General features: G+C 43.9%; 1 long non-coding RNA gene across 1 annotated transcript; it reads left to right on the forward strand.

Moving 5' to 3' along the window:
- Positions 1-4,636: 4,636 nt before the first annotated feature.
- Positions 4,637-5,531, forward strand: LOC131231814 (uncharacterized). Its single transcript, XR_009164535.1, has 3 exons — positions 4,637-4,942; positions 5,031-5,137; positions 5,249-5,531. It is a non-coding gene; the product is annotated as an uncharacterized LOC131231814 (long non-coding RNA).
- The last annotated feature ends 862 nt before the right edge of the window (positions 5,532-6,393 follow it).

A 6,393-nucleotide genomic window follows, 5' to 3' on the forward strand; every position in this document is an offset into this window, starting at 1 on the left:
TTGTTGAATATTAATATATCAAATAAATGAGTCTACAACCCTTTAAATAGAGATATTAAGACTTGGAAGAAGTTTAGGAATCAAATTATAACTAAAACTCCCTAAAATCCGCAACTTACTATAAATAGTAAATTTTCTATTTATAGTAAGTGTCCTATGTGGCTTAACCACGTTATTCAATTTTTTTAAACACTTTTCATATTGGACACAACGCCTAAAGCTCAATGGATGAAGAGTTAATTAAATTAAAACTTACTAAAAATAGTAAAAATGGAAATAAACATAGAATTTAACTATCGATATGATGGAACCTCGCAAATCCGGCTTGGGTAACCTAACTTTGCCAAGTTGGTTGGCTAAAGTAGCTCTTCCTACCCCAAAATCAAATATGGTACATCGAGTAACTCATTTCGGTTTGCGAGATATGCATGTTTTAAGGTTCTAACGGTCTTGATGAGTTTCACCTTTGATCGGGTCTTCTCTGGTCCATCTTAGACATGAAAATATCTGCGACCCGCTCTACATCACAACGTAAGCGTTGTTGTTCATCTTTCAGAGGATCGGTACCTGTCTAATCTTCTTATTCTTCAATTTGTTATATATCTCGATTGGAAATCTCTTCTTGCGTAGATGGACCATAACATGGTCGCCCACCTCGAACACCTTTTGTCGTTGTTGCTTGTCGGCTTGCTCCTTGTACTTTTCGTTCGAGGCATGTAACTTAGTTTACACCTCTGCATGAATGCCCATGATCCTGTCTGTCATATGTTTTGCTGCAACGCTCATGCCTGTGAGCTTGGGCAGAGGGACCAAGTCAAGTGTATTGGAAGGTACTCGACCGTAAATAATCTAGAACAGGGAATTCCTTGTTGAGTAGTTCACCATGTTGTTGAATGCAAAATCCTCTTGGGACAAGGCTAAAATCCTATTACTTCGACTTTTCACCTAAAATACATCGAATGAGGTTTTCCAACATGAGATTCACAACTTTAGTTTGCCCATCAATTTGTAAGTGGTAGGCGCTACTGAACTGAAGTTGTGTATCAAATCGAGTCCATAAAGTTTGTCAAAAATGGCTGATGAAATTCGTGTTACGGTCAGAAGTAATTGTCTTGGGAACTTCGTGTAGCTGCATGAATTCTCTGAAAAATAGATTTTTCACGTGTGTTGCATCGAGGGTCTTCTTACATGGGATAAAGTAAGCCATCTTTAAGAAATAATCTACTACCACGAACACCGAATCCATGCAGCATTTTGGTCATTAGAGACCAAGCACGAAGTCCATAAATAAATCCTCCCAAGGGCCATTAGGCACAGGTAACGAGGTGTGGAAGTGCATATTTTGAGACAACCCCTTGGAGGTTTAATAAACATAACAATGTTGCACCACTTTTTCTACATCACGTACCAATTGTAGCTAATAATACCACTCCTCTTCAAGAGCTCACGACCTGTCTCACCTAAGGTGTCCACTAAGGCCACCTCTATGTAGCTCATAAATAATCTGCTTCCTCAGAGAACTTTGGGGGATGTACAATCGATTCCCTTCGAAGAAGAAATCATCTTACATGTATAAGTCTTTGAGATGACATTCTTGATACTTCATGCATCCATCCTTGAAGTCCTCGTCCTCGTCATACAGCTCCTTAAGACAGTCGAAGCCGACCACCTCATTGCTTATTGTAACGAGTAGTGATGCACGGCAGCTTAGTATATCAACCACCTTGTTCTGCTGCCTTAACTTGTGCTTCAGAATGAACATGAATTTCTACAAAAACAAAACCCATCTAGCATGCACATGGTTCACGTTAACCTAACTATTAATAAATTTTAATGCTTGATGGTCAATGTACAAAATAAATTCTCTTTGAATCAAATAATGTCACCAATGTCTCAGCGCATGAACAATTGTGTATAGCTCAAGCTTGACCATTCCTTTTGGGATTTACTGAGCTTCTAACTGTAAAAGGCTACTAGTCTGTCTTCCTGTGATAATACTCTTCCAATTCCGACATATGAGGCATCCTCAAATAGCTTGTCGAAACTAAGAAGAACCAAGACTAGTGTTGTAGACAACCGATGCTTGATTTTAGCAAAGCTCTTGTCAGCCTTATTGATCCACTTAAACGGCACCTATTTCATGCAATTCATGATTGGTGACACGATGGTGCTAAAATTCTTGACGAACTGAAGATAGAATGCGATCAATCCGTGAAAGCTCCATACCTCGTGGATGTTTGTTGGACCCGACTATTCCATGATGGCTTTCACTTTTTTGTTGTCCACTCGGATGCTCGTGGACATCACCGTAAAGCCTAAAAACAAAAGGCTATCAGTCAAAAAGCTGCACTTTTTAAAATTGAGATACAACTTATTTTTAGTAAGTACTTAAAGGACCTACCTGAGGTGTTACATATGGCTTGCTTCATCCTGACTATATATTAAGATGTCATCGAAGTATATTACAATAAACCACCAAATGAATGACTTCAGAACTTGATTCATCAACCTCTTGAATGTACTAAGCGCAGTCGAAAGACCGAAGGGCATGACCATCCATTCATATAACCTTGTCTTAAAGGCCATCTTCCACTCATCACCCGGCTGTACTCGAATCTGATGGTAGGTGCCGTTCCTTAAATCTAATTTAGAAAGCAATTCCACACCATTAAACATATCTAACATATCGTCCAGCGGTGGTGGGCGAATTAGGCGGCGGGCAGGGGTGCCGTGCTAGTGCCATGGCGGGCAAGGCATCGTCCAGGAGAGTCCCGTCCATTACTTACTACGCGAGTGCGCGAAGTGCGCGAAGTGCGCCAGTCGCCAGCGCCTGCGCCGCCCGCCCGCCGACGCGCGCGCGCGCGTATTTTTCGGTGGGGAGCGGTGATGGGCGCTGGCAAAGCTGCGCAACTGAAATAGTATATATTTCCCAGGGTCGGCCGAGAATTAGGCGGCGGACAGGGACGCCGTGCTAAGCGGGCAGGGCATCTTCGTGGCGAATTAGGCGCCGTGCTAAGCAGGCGGGGCTAGTGCCACGGCGGCCAGGGGCGCCGTGCTAAGCGGGCGGTGCCAGTGCCACGGTGTGCAAGGCATCGTCGGGGCTTATTAGGCGGCGGACGGGGACGCCGAGCTAAGCGTGCAGCGTATTATCGGGGCGAATTAGGCGGCGGGGAGGGGCGTCGTGCTAGTGCCACGGCGGGCAAGGCATCTTCGGGGCTAATTAGGCGGCGGACGGGGACGCCGTGCTAAGCGGGCGGGGCTAGTGCCACGGCGGGCAAGGCATCGTCCAGGTGAGTCTCCTACGTTACTCACTACGCAAGTGCGCGAGTGCGCGAAGTGCGCCAAGTGCGCCAGTCGCCAGCGCCTGCGCCGCCCGCCCGCCGACGCGCGCGCGCGCGTATTTTTCGGTGGGGAGCGGCGATGGGCGCTGGCAAAGCTGCGCAACTGAAATAGTATATATTTCCCAGGGTCGGCCGCGAATTAGGCGGCGGGCAGGGGCGCCGTGCTAAGCGGGCAGGGCATCTTCGTGGCGAATTAGGCGACGGCCAGGGCCGCCGTGCTAAGCGGGCGGGGCTAGTGCCACGGCGGGCGGGGGCGCCGTGCTAAGCGGGCGGTGCCAGTGCCACGGTGGGCAAGGCATCGTCGGGGCTTATTAGGCGGCGGACGGGGACGCCGAGCTAAGCGTGCAGCGCATCATCGGGGCGAATTAGGCGGCGGGCAGGGGTGCCGTGCTAAGCGGGCTGTGCCAGTGCCACGGCGGGACGGACGCCGAGCCAAGCGGGCGGCGCATCATCGGGGCGAATTAGGCGGCGGGCAGGGGTGCCGTGCTAGTGCCATGGCGGGCAAGGCATCGTCCAGGAGAGTCCCGTCCATTACTTACTACGCGAGTGCGCGAGTAAGCCATTTAATTATGTCCCAAAATTTCTCGGGATTCACTCTCATGCCCGTAAATGATATGATGAACCCTAAGAAGATAACATTTTTTGACACAAACATGCACTTCTTGAGGTTGACATAAAGCTTTTTCGTTCTGAGGACCCTGCAAATTTGCATCAGATGGTGGAGATGCTGTTCCTTTGATGTGTTATAGATAAGAATATCATCAAAATACACTACAAGGAACTTACCCATAAAGGGTCTCAACACCTGGGTCATCATTCTCATAAATGTGCTTAGGGTGTTAGTCAAGCCAAAGGGCATGACTAGATACTCGTATAGCCCATCCTTCGTCTTGAAGGCTGTCTTCCACTCATCTCTTGGGTGTATACGTATTTGAGCTATCTTTATAAACTGATGACTATGAAGAGGTTGCAATGGTAAATCATTTATACCAACTCTCTTACCTGATATTCTCCCAATTTCTGTTTTCTTTCATGCTCATTTCTTACAACATTAATGCCAATTTTTTACTCAAACTCTCTAGGTGCATCATAAGAATACAATTCTGGTCAATCTTAGGATCTCAACAAAATGGACCTGTCTACATAAGGTAGTTGGACCATTCCACGAATGTAAAGTGGGTCAACCATAGGCTAAGGTTTGACCCATTTTCTATTTGGGGCAGAGTGGAAAACATAACTTGCCATTATGCAAGCTGCCATTTCCCACTTTTGATGCTACAAATCACAACTGAGATAAGAACAAGAAGGTCCTATTCTTATCTCACTTGTGAGTTGGACACAGCCACCTGTCATGAGATATTGATGGGTTAATTGACGTTGGGGTAATTATTCCGATGTAATTAGCAGTCCTTGTGTTTTGCTTGAGTTGGACACAACACACCTATATATATATATATATATATTGATTTTTATTTATGTTTTATTTTATTTCTGGCTTTCTTTTTAAGAAAAATCTTGATTTGGAATTTCTTTTTCTTTAGAAGAAAATTTTGTGTTTGCGGTAAGTTTCAGAAGTAGAACTAATGCATGCCCAAAATCAGGTATGCAGTAAAATTTGGTTAGTTGTTCAAGGTTTGTGTAAGAGTAATAAAATTCATGCCATTATATATGTCTTTGGTCATGTATCAGCTAGGGTGGTAACTGACAGAGCATCAGGATATTTAAAGGGCTTTGGGTTTGTCACATGCCTTATGATTGAAGAGATGGAGCGGGGCATAAAGGGAATGGATGGTCAGGTAATTGCTCATTGCCTAGGGGCTGCATTGTTCGTCATTACTTTCAGATGTGTTGCATTGGTTTGTATCAATCAACACTTAATGTCTTTAAACGTGCTTTGGTTGCTGCAGCTACATCACTGACTATGAAGAGGTTGCAATGGTAGTATAGATGCTGCAGTACCGCATCCTCTACTTTGTGGAATGATAGGGTGCTATGCTTTTCATCACATCTAAGGTGCTGAGGGTTCCCCTGATTTGTACACATGGTATGCTCAATTCCAAACTATCTAAATAGTGGAACCCACTGTAGATTGGTCATGTCCAATAAATAGATTCTTGAACAATTTAGACCTCTGATTAGAAAATTTATTCAATTTCATCTGCTTGCTACTTTTTCTTTTTCCATCCATTAGACTTCCACCAATATGCCAATTGGGCTCCTATTTATCAATGGTTAAGGCATTGGTTTCTAGGTGAACCCATATATATGATGAATAAATGGGATGATTTTTACACTAGTTGATCCTCATAGTGGGCCAACGTATTGAAAGTTTTGGATGTTACATTCACTAAATAGGTTGGAAGTTATATGTTGGATGTTACATCTATGGGATAAGGGTTCCCGGAATGCAACACAGAAGAAGAAAGGTAAACAAGGTATTGAAGATAGCATTCTATCTTTCTTCAACATCTTTGGTGTACGTCTTTGGGTTCATCAAGTCAGCGAGCTGACTCAGTTGACCCGATGAGATTTTGAGCTGAGTCATCAGGTTCAGGAATGCAAGCCTCAATTTGGTGTAGGTTTTATGCTACCTTGTTTTCAGATATTGAGTCATCATATTTTTTTTTTCTGGTAGTGAGTGTATTTTATTTCAGGTTGGTTAACTATCATGTAGACCATACATTTTCTGTTAAATAAAATGAAATTGCTGAAATTGCTACTGAGCTTAAGGATGCGGATGAGGCTAGGGCTTGCAGCCTAGCTACACGTAATTCAGATATGCTTTTTTTCCTTTATATTATGATTTAGATGTGTATAAATATTCTATGAGTTTTTGCAATCCACGCATTTGAATCATCATATATGTTTATGATTTTAATGCACGAAAAACCACCCATGCAATCTCAGCCCTGCAAATGCATCAGCATATCAAGCTCAGAGAGAGAGAGAGAGAGAGAGAGAGAGAGAGAGAGGAGCTTGAGGGTGACGGGTTCGGTAAGGAAAGGAAATGGTATAAGAGAGATGGACGGGTATGATAGGGTTTATGTTTTAA

Source organism: Magnolia sinica, chromosome 17 (genome assembly GCF_029962835.1).
Source record: "Magnolia sinica isolate HGM2019 chromosome 17, MsV1, whole genome shotgun sequence".
NCBI classification, from domain to species: Eukaryota; Viridiplantae; Streptophyta; class Magnoliopsida; order Magnoliales; family Magnoliaceae; genus Magnolia; species Magnolia sinica.